Source organism: Clytia hemisphaerica, unplaced genomic scaffold (assembly GCF_902728285.1).
Source record: "Clytia hemisphaerica strain Z4C2 unplaced genomic scaffold, Clytia hemisphaerica genome assembly, whole genome shotgun sequence".
NCBI lineage: Eukaryota > Metazoa > Cnidaria > Hydrozoa > Leptothecata > Clytiidae > Clytia > Clytia hemisphaerica.
Genome location: NW_027104011.1, coordinates 79,606 through 98,031, shown reverse-complemented (window position 1 = coordinate 98,031; position 18,426 = coordinate 79,606). Strand labels below are relative to the sequence as shown.

Sequence of the window (18,426 nt, the reverse complement as noted above, 5' to 3'; positions counted from 1 at the left end):
GCATCCAGTTTTTATCAAATTTAGACAGTAGCTGTACTTTTGTAAACTTTATCAAATTCCAATAACATTATAACACCATCAATCCCACCTAGAGGCAAACAAGAAAAATATGTTTTATTGCAAAAACTAATAAAAAGTAGCAATAAAAAGTATCAGAAAATTCAACATAAACAAAAACTTGAGCAAACGGCTTTAAACCTTCAAAAGATGTAGCAAAAGAATACCCTTGATGAAAATCATGTCTTTGATTTGCCAAGTTAAAAAAATAAATGACAGAAATTGAAGCTTGCAACAGATTTACACTGGAAATAATTTGGTACAACACTGACTTATCACATCTGACTTATCGCTTGAGCCGCCATCTTGAAACACCACATTATGATAAACAACGCACGCTAAAAGTACCCAAAAAGTTAACCCGATCGGAAGAAAGTTTAGAAATCAAAGTGAGATCGATTGATCTGTAAAAACAACGCACGCTAAAAGTACCCAAAAAGTTAACCCGATCGGAAGAAAGTTTAGAAATCGAAGTGAGATCGGGAAATCGGATTTATTTTTTGCCGTCTTATGGAACTGGAAAATTTTACCTATTTGAATGCTCAGCTTAGGCTGACCAATTATAGAAAGGTAATGAATAATTTAGAATTACAATTGAAATAGCTAGACATAAAGTAATAACTCATATATACAGGGTGCTCTAAAAATATTTTATCTTCGAGTACATGTTTTTTTTTATAAGCATAACGCTTATAAGCATATGAAGGATCATATTTGTAGAATTCCTAAGCATAACATAAGCATATGTGTCAGTCTGAAATATTTTTCAAATTATCATTTTTTATCAGTTTAAAATGGTTTGGTTGAGGTCAAGTAAAAAAAAGACATTCCACGGCTACCACTGCTCCCAAATCTGAACAAATTTTTACAAAATTTCTAAAATTCAACTAAAACTTGGCTCGGGGTGAATTATAAGCATGATTCATAAGCATATAATAAGCATAATCTATGCCTGGATGCTTTGAGAACTTAAGCATGCACGAGCCTGATCAAGGGGCATACACTTGCTTATAAAAAAAAAACATGTACATACAGTTACTTTCAAAATTAAAACAAACTATAGACTAGACGGTTCCTTAAAAATTAGTTGAGGAAAACTTTGTCACTCGCTGAATTTGTATTGCGGGGAAGGTGTACTGTATAGGTCCTCGAGACAATACTTTTCGCATTACTACTTAAAACTATTTTTTTTGATTTTTTTTTGTTTGGACGCTCAAAAAATAAATTTTATTTCTTGCTATCTAACATTGTCTTTATTGCTGAGAAAGAAGAAAAAGTAGAAGTTCAAGTTTTCCAAAATAAGTTACCGCCAAAATTAATTAACAGCATAACGTTAAAGTGTGGCATTGTGCGGTTCATTTTTCTCTTCTTCTTCTTCTTCAGATTGGATTAGCCACTTTTTGCCGAATTTCAAATAGTGGCGGGCAGACTGAACAACATTTGTGCACATTTCATTAATGCGGCTTTTGTCGATTTCAGTCCTTGTTTTATCGTAGCGACTGACTACGTCGTATGTGTTTGCTTTACAAAAGACTGAAAACATAAAATAATCAAAACCTTATTGTATAGCATAATCAAAAAAATCTCAAATTTATTTGTTAGTCAGATTTGAGTATCCATGTTTTTAGAAACCATTGATAACAGGTGCTTGTTAAGATTTTTAAATTTCACAATATCATTGTAATAATCCATCCAAAAGAATTTGTGAGCCATAGGCTAATTTTTCTACTGAATTCCATGGTTAGTTCAGATGCATCACTAAAATCTTTTTAGGAACAGAGAAACTGATGGTTCATATGAAATAACAAATTTAAAACTCACTTTGAATGACATTCAACAAATCTTTGGGAAATTCATCCATCCCATTTACCCCTGTGTGGTTCAGGGTAACCAGCTCACGTTGGGAAAACAATCTAGAAGGAAATAAAGCACATTTTATCAAGGTAAATCTTAGCGGATAACAAGCAGATTTTTTATTAGAAATTTCTCACCCCTTCAAAAACATAAAAATAGAATAAAGAAACCCAACCTTTTAAGTAGGTAAGGAAAACATTTTCCAAACTCTGGAAGAAGGTGCGCCTGACAAATGGTGTCCTTCTTCAGGAAGATCCCGCTTCCTTTGACGAGCTCCATCTGAAAAGGAGAAAAATTATATAATAGACTCTTCCAGAAAATGTTTGTTTGTTCACCCCGGTTGGAAGATATTGTCCTGGGGGTAGCAAAAATTCGTCAAAATTTGAATTGTTTGGGGTGTAGATTTGCTCTGCCCAGGGGTAATTTTGGGTCTGAGGGTCAGGTGATGCTTGTTTGGGGGGGGGTGAAACCCGTTGTCCTAGGGGTCTAAAAACAAAGGAAAATTGTTATAATCCTCTACCTCCATAAACAATTTTTTTTTCTGGAAGAGGCCAATTATTGGTCAATCATAAATATTTTAAGAATAAACTCACTTTGTTATTTCCAGGGATGCGGAAGAACGGTTTTCGCAATAGACGTTTTTCTTTAGACAGTTCCTAAACAGGCAACAAAAAAAAATAAAAAAGAGACTTATAATCTGAGTGCAAAGTTGTAGCACAGTTCTTGATCCTGCATAATACTTAATCTTCTGGGCTTAATTCCCCTACGATTAAGCACAGAAGGGGTAGAATAAGAGGGAGTGGTGAAGCTTTTCTAGTAGAAATTTCGTGGGTGTAATAAGACTCGTAGCTGCAAAGTTTATTTATTAGGTACCCAATAGTATTACCTTTTGGAATGAGTTGAAATTCCGATTTAATTTCTGCTTCACTAAAAAGAAATTTATTAAAATTAGGCTTTAACAAGGTTTGTTTACTGATACCCTGCATAGTGTGAGCCCCCTTTTTAACAGGGAGTCAAACTTTTCTGAAAAGTCTTTATAGGGATCCTTATCCCCTATCTATCCCCTATCCCCTAAGATTTTCTGAAGAAAAAGGGGGGTTTTTGGAGGGATCAAGTAAAGAGAGGGGGATAACAACTTTGGGTCAAAATCTGTATCATATTTTAGTTAAATACAATTGATTTTTTTAAATTGGACCGCTGCTGTAAATAGTGGTAGGGTTGGAATATGAAACATACACGCTGTTACTTCTTTCTTCAAGTTTGTTATCATCAGATCTTTCTTTGAACATTCCGCGCAAAGTTTTTTGCAAGAGGCATCTAAAAATACAAAATGAAGAGCTAGAAGCCATTTCATTTAAAACAAAATATCCGATGACATGTCTGGTTGATATGGTTTCAAATTACCTTAAGGGAACTAATTTTCGCAGTGCAACTCTAAACAATTAAGCAAGATAGAAAGTTCAATGCAGTACCTTTAGGCTGTAAGTAAGGAATTTCTGGTGATGGCTCGTCTGCTCTTGGTCTTACGCCTGAGATTTCTAAATAATTACATATTAAAATCATTATTTTGAAATTAGTGCTCAAAGCAGAGATTCTCAGAGAAAAATTAGGCTTTACACACAACTCTAAGCCAGATTCTTCTGTTTTTGAGATCGCGGAAATGCATCTTTCAAAACCTCTGAGAGAAAATCTGTCTGAGATGGAAGAATTTTGAACACTGTTAAATTCTAGTAACTACTAGAACAGTATAAACAACAGTCATTGAATAGAGAGATTCAGATGAGTTTATGTTTATAAATAATCACTTGAGTGTCTCAAAAGAAATTACACTGTTTTAAACAATAGAATGTTAATAAACAAAAACATAAATCAATAGAATATACCCTCTAACCAAGCTGCATTCATTGTGCTGGAATTCAAAAGTCCTGAACAAAAAAAAACAAAAAGAGAAGTGTACTCAAGTAAGGTCTCTAATCATCACCTTATATTTACAAAGTAATAGCATTTCACCTCCAATATTTCTTTAATAATAATTTTTTTCATACCCTGTTCTTGGCATCTACCAAACTTGAAAAATGCCTATCTTTAAGGTTTTAAGATTGGAAAACACTGTGCTTTGACTGCCTCCCACTCAATTAATTGCCACAAAAATTGCCTTTAAAATGGGAAATTCATTGTAAATTGGGCTAAATTCCCTTTCTGAAGTAAAAAATTACAGGAAAACACTCAAATCTCATAATAGACAGGGTATACATTGAATATAAATAACTGTCCTGGGTGGAAAAAACCCAAGAAGAATCCAAATTTAAAGAAAAACCTAAGAACTAAGGGTAAATACCTGTGAAATATCCTTGACCACCACTTGTTTGAAGAGTGGCGTAACTTTTTGGTGCCGAAATTCCTCCTACAAATGAATAGAAAGGAAAACTATTTTCTTAATAAGTTTAAAAAAACCAGTGAAGTCTGGTGAAGTAGGGTCAACCTAGCCAGCAAACTCATAGTGTACTCCCCCTTTCTGCAGGAGGGATTTTTTTCCCGAAAACTTTCCAAAAGAGGGGGGATTTATTGGTGGATTTTACAAAGGGCCTATAATTTTTCTTTTGGGGAAGCTAAAAATTGAGCCAGGAGGAAACTATGAAACTGAAGGTCCTCAAATAATTTATACAGTCAGTAAGATTCATTTTAGCTGTTTAAGTTAGAGGACCTACAATTTGGATCAAAGCAGAGAATAAAAAGAACTTTAGAATTACTCTTACTTTTAACTGAAAGAGGAGTCCCGTCCAGATCACTGGAAACATTAATGCCTTGTGATAGGGCATGACCAATCGATTCATCACCAGGAGTAGGCTGTTCGTCTTGTGATTGGTCTTCCACTACTATTTCTTCATTTCCTTGTGAAACTGTTTCTTCATTTCCTTGTGAAACTGTTTCTTCATTTCCTTGTGAAACTGTTTCTTCATTTCCTTGTGAAACTGTTTCTTCATTTCCTTGTGAATTTTCAGCTTGTAATTGTGCTTTATTACTTTGGGAACATCCAGGACGTTTGTCTTGTATTTGGGCATCACTTTGCTGGCTTGTCATTTTTCCATCATCAGTTGTGGGATTTTCAGCTTTATTACCAGTTGGACTTTGGGAACATCCAGGCAATGTATTGAGGTGAGGCAAGCTAAGATGAATTATTTCAAATTATACCGAGTGACTCAAAAAAACTTTGGACGTTTGGTGACTCACTGAGACCGAATCTAAACTCAAAAACACTTTTATTAGAGGATAGTCTAACTTAGATTTTGAGGTATAATTTTATAAGTTGGTCAAGTAGTTGTCAAAAGCTTTTGAAGTCAAAATTCACTTTTCGATAAGTGTGAAAAACAGGCTACTGTATCATTTTCGAAATGAACATTTTGTCAAATATTTCTAACAATTGCCAAATTTGCTAAAAACTGGCTGTTATGAGCGAAAAAATTGTTTTAAAATTGTTTTAACAATCAATTAAGTCGTAAAAGTAGTTAAATATGTCAAAAAATAAGCTATTTTTTTCATTTGCATAAATTTAACAGCCCTTTTAATTACGTGTTTTTTAGATTTTTCGAAAAGCAAATTTTAACTTCAAAAGCTTACTTGAGAACTACCTGACCTGATGACTTAAACAAAATTCAAAAGCTATACCTGAAAATTTAAGTTAGACTACCCTCTTTCTAATAACAGAAACTTTAAGGCTATACACAAATTTAAAAAAAATTAAACAAATTTTTACTGTAACAATCGGGCTAAACTGAATTCTTGTTTAATAAAACACATTATTAAAATACTTATTTAGATCTTGTAACTTCTGCTGTAGCTGAGCTTTTTGCTTGGCATTCTTCAGGTCTCTCTTTTCCTTCAGCAATTTCTGTCTCTCTGCCTTGGCTGGATAAAAGGGAATAATCTTTATTGGGAAATAAAAAGAACACGTGAATAGGCAAGAAAATTAAACAGGTTGGATGACGCTTGATGCTTCATTCTCTAAAATTTAACATGCACACAAAATTCCATGATACATGTCTGATAGGAGTGTAGGGTGGTTTTGAAAATATTCCAGGTGGTGTAGCTTTTTAGGGGTGTTCTACCTTGGAGTGAAGTGTTTCAGGGGTGTTTTACCTTGGCATAGTGTCCTTCAGGTTCCATCCCCCCATACCTAAAATGAAAATTTTCCATCCCCCCCTCGTTTTTCCCCACCCTGGCTCTAAAAATTTTAATAAAATTTTAATACAATTCAAAGAATGTCTTTTATATACCTTTTAATTCTAATTCCGACTCTGGTGACTTCTTTTTTTTCTTGTTTCTTTCATTAACTGATGTAACTGCTGTAACTTCTGTAACTGCTGTAATGGATGAAGCAAAATTTTTTTTATAAATAAAAATTCCTCCAAACAGCTCTTTATAAACAAGACGCAGTTATCAGTTTATCGGCGCTACAAATACGAGAAAATATAATTCACTAGAAAACTTCTACAAAAAACTATGCTACTATGCATGCAGGCCTCCAATGTAAAGGAGTTTGTCTCAAAATACTGGAAGAAATATCAACTCACAATTTATTTGATCACTGGTAGCTTTTGCTTTCCTCTTTGACACTACCATGATTTCTGCAGGATAATAGAATCCCTCAAACAATGCAAGAACATTTTGTTTCTCGCAATATAATGTTGGATGGATTGTAGGCAAACATTCCAATGCCTTTGAAATAAAAGGAATGTTGACGTAATAAAATTTGTAAATTCATTTATTGGAGGACATTTTCAATAGGATAAAATTTAAGCCAAACCCCATTCCAAATGCCCTGTTTATATTTTCTGAAATATAGATTTTTGAGAAAAAGGTCAAAATTGGTGAATATCTCAATAACTATAACATCTATATTTGTTGTAGATACCATCATATCTGTCAAATCTCATCAATTGAGCAAAAACTTCCTAACATCAACAGATGGATACATAAGTCAGTAAACTGTGAATCTATAAAAATTTAAAAAACGATAAGTATTAGAGGAAAACTTACATCAGGGGCTATTCCTAATACATTCCCATGCTCATCAGATTGCAAATCCAGCCCTGCCTTAGACAGCTCTGCCAAAGCCTTGCAACAAAAAAACCCAGCATCCTTTAGTTCACTTTCGATTCCGTCGTTGTATCGGATTTTCAATTTCACACCAGTTTCTAAAATTTTAACAAAAATGAACAATGAATAAAACGATTGGCGGGCTGGCCTTTGATCCATAGCAAAACTTCCAGATTTTATGGGCTACTTATTTTTCAAATCTGAGATACTTAGATTTGTAATTTTCAATTTCTGCTTTAAAACAATAGAATTTCAAAGTGAGGTATGTGTGACGTACGAAAATCTGAAATTTCAAATCGTCATATCTTAACTTCAGAATGTTTGGCAGCAAAAATATCCGCATAAATTTCTCTCAAAAAATAAAAGAAAACATGGAGGGTGATGGTGGAATTTCAGACTCTCCGACTCTCATTTTTCAGAAGAAATCATGGTCGGTCGGCTCAAAAAATAAAAGAAAACATGGAGGGTGATGGTGGAGTTTCAGTCTCTCCGACTCTCATTTTTCAGAAGAAATCATGGTCGGTCGGCTCAAAAAATAAAAGAAAACATGGAGGGTGATGGTGGAATTTCAGACTCTCCGACTCTCATTTTTCAGAAGAAATCATGGTCGGTCGGCTCAAAAAAAATAAAGAAACATGGAGGGTGATGGTGGAGTTTTCAGTCTCTCTCGACTCTCATTTTTCAGAAGAAATCATGGTCGGTCGGGTGACGGGAACCAAACAATTTTTTTCCAGCGGCCTCTTTAAAAAAAAACAAAGTGATATTTTTCAGCCACCTTTTTGCTACTAGACCTATAAACTAGCTTGTTACCTTTATGTCTCATAAAAAGAAGCAATTTTGGTGATTGAAGGAAATAGGCCCAAACTTGTGGTGAAAATATAATAGGCAGGGTTTAAGTTTAAGTTTAAGTTTAAGTTCTCTTTCGCTTTTTGTAGTACTATTTACAGTGAATAAAAACCTGAGAGTGAAAAGAGCTCATAAATGGGAGCTTTCTACGCCACTCATCAGTATAAAATCCTTTAAAAATATTACAGGAAACTTTTAAAATATTACGGAACGTTTTCGTAATAAAAATAAGAAATAAACTAAAGGAATGACTGCCTCAGGGGCAGAATAACGTTTACACGCACAAATGAAAAGTCTAAAGCAGCAATAATAAAAAAAATAAAAAATTTAAGATAAAGTAGCTCAAGTTATATAACAAACCAAATAAAGCATATACACAATCGATAATCAATGTTTTACTGTGTTCTATATAGCCTATCTTTAAGGTGACTACAGAGGGAATGCGAAGATAATTCAGCAATGTTGTGACAATCAAGTTGATGCCACACTAGAGGGGCGGGATATAGATAATAAATTTGTGGGTGCTTGAATTCGTTTCAACACAAATTTACCTTCAGTGACATCTAGCTTCCGCTTCACACTTTTACGTTTCCCCATTGGATTGTTTGTTTAAAGGGTGTGACGACAAAATGACATGGAGTTCTAAACTAATTAAAAAAAAAAAAAATCCGATAGACGTATATTTGGTCTTCCTGCGTTCGTTCCTGTGCTCACTTTCATCAACCTTCCGTCCGCTGTTTCTGATAAATCGTGTTGGAAAAAAATCACTGGGCACTAAGATAAAGTTCCCGCCGATGATTTATTATACTTTTATGAACACGGGTAACCGAAAGATATCTGAACGCCACTATATAAACACCTCAAATAAGTCACGGCTGACGTAGCTCGTTTTAATAACAAAGATGGTAGCTTTAGCCGCGTTGAGAGTTTTAACTAGACGGATTCCGACTTGGACACGGTGTAAACTACGAAAAAATACATGGCTGACAAATAAAGAGGCTGTCTTTTGACAGTTTTCTCCAGTTAAAGGAAGCATCTTCAATATTTCCTTCATCGAACCCTGCATGCTCAGAAGAAGAGGTTGCCGATGCTCTGCTCTTTTGCAACCAGAAGCAATAGACGTTTTTATGAATGATGCCGCTGAAGTTATTCCAGCTCCAGAATCATTGGACAACACGCTGGAGGATAGTGTTCGAGATGCACCACAAGACAATATTATTATTGATCAAGAAGCAGAGTTACAATGGCACTACAACAATGATATTCAGTTTCCTATAGTCGATTTGGAAGATTTTCATCTTAATAGCAATAAAATTTGTAAGCCTTTTATATTTTAGGGGAATACAAATATGCACTTATTTATTGAATATTTCTAACAAGCTGATTCCCCGCACTCCAGGTATTTTCTTGTTGCGTGTCCGGCGATTTTAACATTACTCCTTTGAGACTTACCGTGAGATTGGGTAACTTGCATCAGTGGAGGCTAAGGGGGCGACGTCCATAATTCAATCTTGCCACACACGTAACGGGAAAAGACCGTTAGTTTTCAAACATACCTACCCACCACCTTAACGGTCTTCATGATTTGACCAAAATTTTACCAAAGCTTTCATTCCCGCTAAATCAAAACAACGGCCCGCTACAAAGGTCGCCATTTTCAGAGGTTTACAACGGCCAAATTCCATCACAATTTTTAAACGGCCTTTGTTTTAAAACTCCCAAGCAAGAATGTTATACTCTGAAACCACCCCTAATTGCTCAGGGAAAGGATTTTGGGATAGTATGCTAAAGGAAAAAGCGAAGAAGTGAGCGCTACGATAAGCGATTTTTGATTTTTCCTTGGAATTTTTAGTGGAGTTTCATTTTGGTCATAATGCCACAGCTAACTCTCAACATTCCGATATACCTACCCACTAACGTTCTTTTCCGTTACGCGTGGCGACTTTGAATGGACGTCGCCCCTAACATGCATAGCCCTCAAATGAAAGACTTGGCTGGTCATTAAAATACAAGTTAAATCAAAACAAAAATGGTAGAGTAGAGCTGCGAGCGGAGCTGCGTAGTTGTAATTTAATGACCAGACAGGTCATTCATTAGAGGGCTATGCATGTTAGCCTCCACTGATGCAAGTTACCCAATCTCACGGTACCCCGGACTGAACGTGCATGCAGTCGCAGTCCGCAATATGTACTTATAACTGAACGACTCCTGGGATTTCTTGTTGCATGTCCCGGGATTTTAACATTACTTTTTTAAGACTTACCCCGGACTGATGAATGCACAGTCAGCACAATAACGTACTTAAACGATCAAGTGGCTGGTATTATGGGCGTCAATTTTGCCATCACTGTTCAGCCCGCTTTACGCGAAGTAACCGTCAACTGCTCTAATTTGTGACTATCTGACATAGTTTGTTTTTTATGAGATTTGGGACTATGTTAATTAAATGACTTTGGAGGTTCGGTAAAATGATGGCCAAATTGCTGTCCCATGTTTTATCAGACTGTCCCAAGTTAGAGCTGTTGTTGACGGTAGTAATTTGCAAAATCTAATGGGCTAATGCTGAAAATGCAGCAATCGATCTTTAATGACTAATGAAATTTTGCTTTATCAGATTTTTAATTCATTATTACGGTAAACTACTCTTGTCTCCCAAATAGGCGGGGGGTCCGAATAAGCAGGGGGTAGAAAAATTTTATAAATTCTTATAAGCGGGGGGCGGGGGGATGGAATAAGAGGGGGGGTAATTTGAAGACAGAATTTTTTTAAACTGATATTAATTTTAACAACAAAAAAATAAACAAGTAAAATAAGAACCAATACTAACAAAAAGGAAAATTTTAACAAGTTTCAGGTCTATCGATACTGTACTGTAATAAAATATTGAACTATTCAAATTTAATTAGCAGGGGGGTCTTAATAAGAGCGGGGGTTGGTTTTTTTTTCTCTTAACAATAAGCGGGGGACGTCTATTCGGGAGACAAGAGTAGTACCTAAATTTCCTTGGCCTTTCTAGAAAATCTCTGGCTAGCTAATCTTATTATTATAATGTTTCAGCTAAAGATTACGAGACGATAAACATCAATGCTGATGATTGTGGCTTTGATGATGATGAAGACTCTATCTTTAACATTACACATCCACATGTTGAACCCAAACCACTATGTAAGGGGGTTAATCTTTCTCTAGAGAATTCAATTCTCCTTCACATGGTCTTTGCAAGGAGACACAATTTGACGAAGGCAGCCCTTAAGGATCTCTTGTCATTGACGTCGCTTCACCTATGCAAGCCAAACAATTTCCCAACAACTATCAGCCAAATGTATTCTGTACTGGGCATACATGACGATGAAGCTACCAAGTTCTTTTACTGCAAGAATTGTTTTACATCTTTGACTGGACCTGAAGACAAGTGCACCCACTGTGAAACTCAAGAAAATGACCATTTTGTTTATAACAGTGTAGAGACTCAACTTAAAAGAATCTTAAGAAGTAATTACCTGAAGTGTATATATTTTTGTGAATTATATTTTTACCAATATATATACTATTTACTCAAGAAATTGGCATTGTTAAGAAGCTCTCATTCAGATCTCTCAAGCAGGTATAAGCAGTAGCGGCCTGGCTTAAATTTCTTGGTGGTGCAAATTATGAAATTGGCGCCCCTGGCGTTTTTGTCCTTATTTGCACCCTCCATCATTAAGTGAAAATATTAAACTGTAAGAGCAGTGACTGGTTGAAAGTAACGCCCCTAATCTTTGAAATGGAAATTTTATACCTGGTAAGTCGATTTAGTCTACATTTCTGCTTTCTAAAACTCTTATCAGAAAAATTGCCAGATAATATTTAAACTTTCGCAACTCTCTATTAAAGATCAATGGCTGAAAGAGGCCCCAAAAATTCAGAAGTTGGGAGGAAGGGTTCCTTGTTATTGTGGCGCCGCAGGCAAAAAAATTTGGTGTAAGAAAGGTCAAACAGCTTAAGAGATCTTCTAAAACGGAGAAAGTTAGTCAGTATAAGACCACAAAACCACAGCAAGAATCAACAAGTTTTGATCATTTTGGCAATCTCTCATTTTGGGGGTGAGCATTCTCTTTAACCCCGATGGATACACAACACTTCTCTACTTCGGATTCAATATTGATAGAAGTTTTGAAAAAATTCAAGAGAGGAAGGATGCAAAAGGGTAAAATAAAGCGCCGCAGGCGAAAAAAGTTAACATTGTACTCATAAAAGGCGCTATAAACGTGCCGAAGGGCGCCAAATTGCCCAATTAAACATCAACAAAATTTTGGCGCCCCCCTTAAAAAGCTCTTTTGGCGCCCCTATCAGATCTTTCTGGGTGGTGCACTGCACACCCTGCACCCCCTGCCAGGCCGCCACTGGGTATAAGCTGTTTTGTGTGGTGTTGGCAAATGAAAATAAATTTTTAATGTTTTTGTGACCAGAAAAAAGTTGTAAATTAATATAGAAAAATTTACCTTACATTCTTTTCTTTTACCTTTGGACAATTTTTAGAACCTGGCGTCAGAGATTCACTTCACAAACCTACTCTGAAAACAGAGCAAGTCTACAGGGATGTATATGATGGGCAATCCTACCAAGAACTCATTCGACTTGGATATTTCAACAAAGAATTGAGCCTAACATGTCAAATGAACACTGATGGCGTCAGCCTCTTCAATAGTAGTTCTTTTTCAGTATGGCCAGTTTATCTGCGTATCAATGAACTGCCACCTAAAATGAGGTATATAATAAGTATACTTTTAAAGGGATAGCCAGATTATCATGAAATTCAAAGAGCCCATAGATTTCTTCTATAGTCCAAATTTTACGGTGTAATTGTTTTTTAAAGGAACGATATTTAGGTTTGTATTTTTTAAATCTGCTTGATAAAAACAATAGTGAGGTAGGTAGTGGCAGTGCGTATATCCAGAAGAGAAGCTCAAGCAGAATGAAGGAGATATGCCGTAGCCTAGAATTTGTTTTGCTCAATAAGAAAATCTTTTGTGTACAAGATTATTAATAGATAAATTTTCAACATTTATAATGAAAGGTAAATATTATTTGTTTAGGAAATCAAAAAAGTACAGAATCTTTGCTGGGCTCTGGTTTGGTTATAACAAGCCTTACATGAGGACATTTTTGCGACCATTAGTTGAGGAAATGAAGAAGCTCACATTTGAAGGTTTACTCCTATTTAGCTTTATATGAATTATACCTTAATAAAAGTACTATTTTTGCGCGTACTAATTTTTGTTCAATTTCGCGCAGAGGCTTGGAAATGTACAAAATTTAATACACTAATACCAAAATTATGTGCAATGCTAAGGTGTACAACTAAATCTTTTCAAAATTTTCCTAAAAATATCATGAAACCAAGTCACAAGATATTGAGCTTTGTTATCATAATAAGATTTCATACTCAGAGTTTCAGCCCCTACATATTGATTGCATAATTCTGTTTATATCAAGTATTGTCCTCTCACACAGGTAATGATGGTAAAAGTTTGAGTATGTACTGTCATTCTCTTAGGGTTTTCAATGATTGAGGAAGAAAGTGGCAAAAAAATGGAGGGGAAGATGGCAATAACTGGTGGACTGTTCGATCTACCAGGTGAATTTGTATATATTATTCTGTGGATTACTCTTTTTTGCCTAATGGAACATGAGTGTAAAAATCAGAATACCAGTTCTTGTATTATTTTTAAACAAGATTTATTAAAATTTAAAATAGTGATCTTATGAATTTTAAGAACCCTTCAACCGAAAAAAGTGCTTCCAGAAGTTCTTTTTAGGTTTCAGATATCAAACTTAATTTTATAATATAAATCAAATGAAACTGGAATTTCTCTTAGCAAAATGTTTGGTTCAAGAAACGGTTCAGTTCAACGGCTACCATGGTTGCAGCTGCTGTGAAATTGAGGGAGAGGCTGTGGCTTCAAATGTAGTTTTTCCTTTCGTTGAAAATCAAGAACAAAGAAGTCAACTGAGAACACTTGGACAAGCTATGCTTGCTTTAGAAACAAATGAAACAGTTAGTATTGTTTTTTGTCTGTTTGGGAAAAAATGTGTCATCACAAGCGATTTTAAATACAAATGGTTTGGAACGTTCCAAAGAAAAACAATGAAATAAACGTTCTGGAACGTTCCAGAGGGGTAAACATTGATAGTTGGCAGAAATCAATATTTAGCAAACTGTTGACAATTTCATTTAAGATCGAAGTTTTTTTTTTCAAAAAATTCTCACTTTACCGTCTGAAGACCCTTTTGGCTCCGAAATTGTTTTGATTGTATTTTTGCACTTTGATCCAATTTTGAACTTTTCGAATTTCGAATAATACAATATATAATCTGTTCTGCCACCCAAATCTCCTGATAGAAGATAGTTGGACAGAAATTCTTTGAATTTCAGGTTTTTGGTATACGTGGATACTCGATCCTTGGTGAACTGCCATTTATTGATATAATTTGGAATATACCGTACGACTATATGCATGGCATATTTCAAGGTGTAGCGAAGTAAGTGATTTTGAATTCTGACCGATGCAATTACTTTTAACTTAGATTGGATAATGATTATAAGAAAATATAAAATTTTTGAATAATTGCTGTTTTCTTTCAAGTAAAGACAATGGATCACATAAAAATTATTTGAGAGCAAAGATTTTGTGTTTATTACCTATTTGTGTCATGCCAAACCATTTCAATATACTTCACATGTGCTCTTACACTGATTAGTACTGGTGGTGTATTTATTTTTTCTACTGGTGCTGAAACTGGTAGCTGAAAGATGTAAACCTGTAGACACTGGTAGCACACTGATGGGGACTGGTTTAAGCACTGTTGTACAATTTTAATTTGAGAGAAATCACTTGGTATATGACGTAATTTGGCGTTTTTATGCATAGAGAGTTCTTATTATTTCGTTTAGATCACTAAATAGGTTATGGTTTGACTCTGCACACTCAAAAGAACCATGGTATCTTGGCAAGGACGTTCATATTATTGATAAGGCACTGCTTTCATTGAGACCACCTGATGAAGTCACCAGACTGCCACGAAGTTTGGTCGCACATCGCAATTATTTTAAAGGTATTTTGTAACCCAAAAAACTCATTTCATCTTGTTGACATTTTTTTATGATTGATTCAAATCGAAAAGTATGTAATTTTTATAAGTTTTCGCATAGGTGAAATGAAAACCCATTTAGACAATCTATTGCAGGGCTCCTAGACGTCCTAATTTTACTAAATGTACTAATCTTGGAGAAATTTGAAAAAAGTCCTGTTTTTCCTAATTACTGAGTACTTTTTCCTATATTATCATATTTTGTCCTCATACTACAATTTTCTTTGAATCTTCCTCAAAATTCATTTGAAAGGTAGCTTGAAATGGCAGTTTTTGCATCTCACAAGTCCAGTTGATGATCCAACAATATAACATTCGTTTTTTTCTCTTTAGCAAATGAGTGTCGAAATTGGATGTTCTACTATGCCCCTATGATCTTAAATGGAATTTTGCCAGATCCTTACTTTAGGTAAGAACACACTGATTTCGAATTAGTTTTTTGCGTAATAGCTTTTGTACCTAATAAGCGTCCTCCTCTAATTAATTTCTTTGCCCAAGTTGAATCACACGATCCTATACACAATACTTTATTTCCTTTCTTAGCCATTTTCTCCTTGTTGTAAATGGAATATTCATACTTCAAAAAGAAGAAATTACTGAAACCGAGTTGGAATTTGCAGAAAAATGTCTCAAAAGATTTGCAGTAGACATGAAGGAAGTTTATGGTATTAATGTTTTCAGTATTCATTGTAAATGGGGTTTAAAAATTTTGAAACTTTATAACAGAGGTTAGTTTTATTGAATGAGGGCTTTGATTTTGGAAGAGACGTTTGTGATAATTAGCTTTGTGTAAGTAGTTCTGCAAATACTGGAAATTTTTAATGTTTTTGATTATTTTTTATGATGATCTTTTCTACCCTCAGGTAAAACAGAGTGCAAAGCCAACTTTCACAACATAGAGCATTACCCTAATCAAGTCAGGATAAATGGGCCACTCTGGGCTTCAATGTCAGGGTTTAACTATGAAAATTGGAATGGCAATTTCAAATATTGTTTTCATGGAACCCAAAATATAGAAAAACAGGTAATTTCCATCTATTATTATCATTCAGTGTCATTGGTAAGGGATGAATAATGTTATATATAAATGTTATAATGGCTCAAATCATCATAATCCATTTATACTTTTATACTAAAAGGAATTTGTACTTTTTCGGCTTAATGGTAGGGGGTTGATTAAGCAGGGGGTTGGACACTCAGGTAGGAAAATCATAAAATGGGTGGGTCATAATTAAGGGATATTGGAGTCATAAAATGGGGGGGGTCATTATAAAGTGATTTTGGGGTTGGAAAAAGGGAAAATGACCCCACCCCTACAATTAATCACAAAGACTTATAAGTAGCAGAAGAATAATCAGCATTTTAAAAAAAGCAATTTTCTAATTATTTTTAAAAATTTTATGCCCAGGTTATCAGTGCAGTAAATGTGGATATGAGGCTCCCAAAATTAATTTCCAGTTTGGAAGCATTGACTCCGGAATGGAATTTTTACAACAAATTGACCGGGAAAAGGTGGGTTTAAAATGAAGCAAAAAAATTCAAATGATTCATAAACCTTTCTCAACTCTAATTGCGCAATCAAAGAATGACGTAATCTCATGTTCATATGAGCACAAGTTCATTAGGGCAACCTGTGAAATTTGCAACTAGAAAAAGCTTTTCTGTTCTTTCATAAAAGAAAAGTGCTGATTACACGAAAGATAAGCCAAATATAATAAAATGGATAACAAGACAATTTTCACTGAAAACGAAAAAGACATTAAACTTAACTATATTTTGTGTATGCTTACTTTTACCTGTGTAGAGATTCTGAAAATAGACTGCAATGTTATGGACCATTTACTCATGTAAAGGAAATTGATGAAGTGCAACACCTTCAAGAGTTCGTTCAACCAGGGTAAGAGATATAATAGTGCAGGTCATCCAAACCTTTCAAGTCCTTAATAAACTTAGTACGTAGGTTCTTTTGCCTATGAATAAGATGTATAAAGGGGTTTATTTGCATTATTAAAATTGCTAAAACCCCAGTAAGATTAGTTATCAGCATGAGAAGCAAAAGTGGGTAGTTCAAATCGGGGAAAATTTTTGTCAAAATTTCTTTCTTTTGTTTGTCTTCCATATTTTAGTGCACACTATTTTTTGCTATTTGCTGGACTGATCAAGTATTTATCTTTTGATTTTGTTTTTGTGATTTTGTCCAATCTAATCATAACTTTTTCTCAAATCAGAGACATTTTGCTGGAGTTTCAAAAATTACAAACTCCAAAGTTTTTGTTGAAATCGGAAAACTACACAAGATCGTCTTCAAGAGATAACAAAGCTGTATATTTCACGTACAATAACGAAAATGCATATGGATTAATTAAATACTTTTTACAGGTAAACGCGTGTTTGAAAAATCAAGAAAAATGTTTTTGTCAGACCTGATTAGTCATTAATTTTGATTTGAAAGTCATTTTTCATTTTAAATCCCAAAAAATGACCGTTTTGGGCTAAATTTCGACGGTCCATATCTCTGTATCGACAAGGAACTTTTCTGAAAAAATTTAACTGGAATCTTTTGTCATGGTTATGAGCAAAACATATGAAAATGAGCAAAATCTGAGGGTATCACTTCCTGGTCTGATTTTCTCAGAAAAAGGCTCTTAAAAGTTCTCACAAAAATTATTTTTACGAAAACAAAACATTCATTATATTGAGCAATATATTCGTTTCATTTATTTATTAGATGCGTTTAGAAACACAGCTAGTACTGGCTAGTTTTATTTTATTCATTTAAGCAAAAGCCTTTCGGAATATAACCATCTGCAGTGGTAGATCTAACAAAATAGAATTAAGTGTGACTTAAAGTTTATTTTCTTTCAAGGTAAATGGAAATAAATTATTGGCCATTATTGATTTGCTAACACGAACTAACGATGCTCCGACTATAAAGATAGGAAATGAAACATTTGATGTGATGCATATTAAATCTTTCAAAAGGTAAAATATTTCATTCAAGCAAGGATAATTAGGGGTTTCAAAGATCTCATCAACTGTGATAATTTTTGGAACGTTGCTTTTCGTGGTACACATTTTGATTATTGTCCTACAGACTTGGATGCACTTACAAATTGTAATTTTACCCAGTCCGTAGGTTAAGTACCCCACAACTGAACTAGGTATGTACATATAGATGCCTACTGTATCAAGAATAATTCTATGCACTTACCTGAATAACTACCCCGATACTCATTGTATATTTTTGGAAAAAGCACCCATTCCTACCAATGCTACCCTGAGGGTTGGCCCCCTTCCTTTCCTATACACTGTTAATGCTTGTTACAAAAGCATTCACAGTCAGAGTTGCTAAATCGTTTATGAATATTTTTTAGGGGTAACAATTTGATTGCGATAGACACCATCATTGGTAAACAAGTATGTCTGCCAAAGAAGAATGCT

At 34.6% G+C, this 18,426-nt stretch overlaps 2 long non-coding RNA genes across 2 annotated transcripts; both read right to left on the bottom strand.

Moving 5' to 3' along the window:
* Positions 1–706: 706 nt before the first annotated feature.
* On the bottom strand, positions 707–3,069 carry LOC136811365 (uncharacterized). Its single transcript, XR_010847237.1, has 5 exons — positions 2,798–3,069; positions 2,505–2,567; positions 2,087–2,190; positions 1,879–1,970; positions 707–1,590 (listed from the first exon to the last, which is right to left on the bottom strand). It is a non-coding gene; the product is annotated as an uncharacterized lncRNA (long non-coding RNA).
* An 85-nt stretch (positions 3,070–3,154) lies between these two features.
* On the bottom strand, positions 3,155–4,301 carry LOC136811364 (uncharacterized). The gene is made up of 4 exons (XR_010847236.1): positions 4,250–4,301; positions 3,795–3,836; positions 3,384–3,449; positions 3,155–3,228 (listed from the first exon to the last, which is right to left on the bottom strand). It is a non-coding gene; the product is annotated as an uncharacterized lncRNA (long non-coding RNA).
* Positions 4,302–18,426: the final 14,125 nt, after the last annotated feature.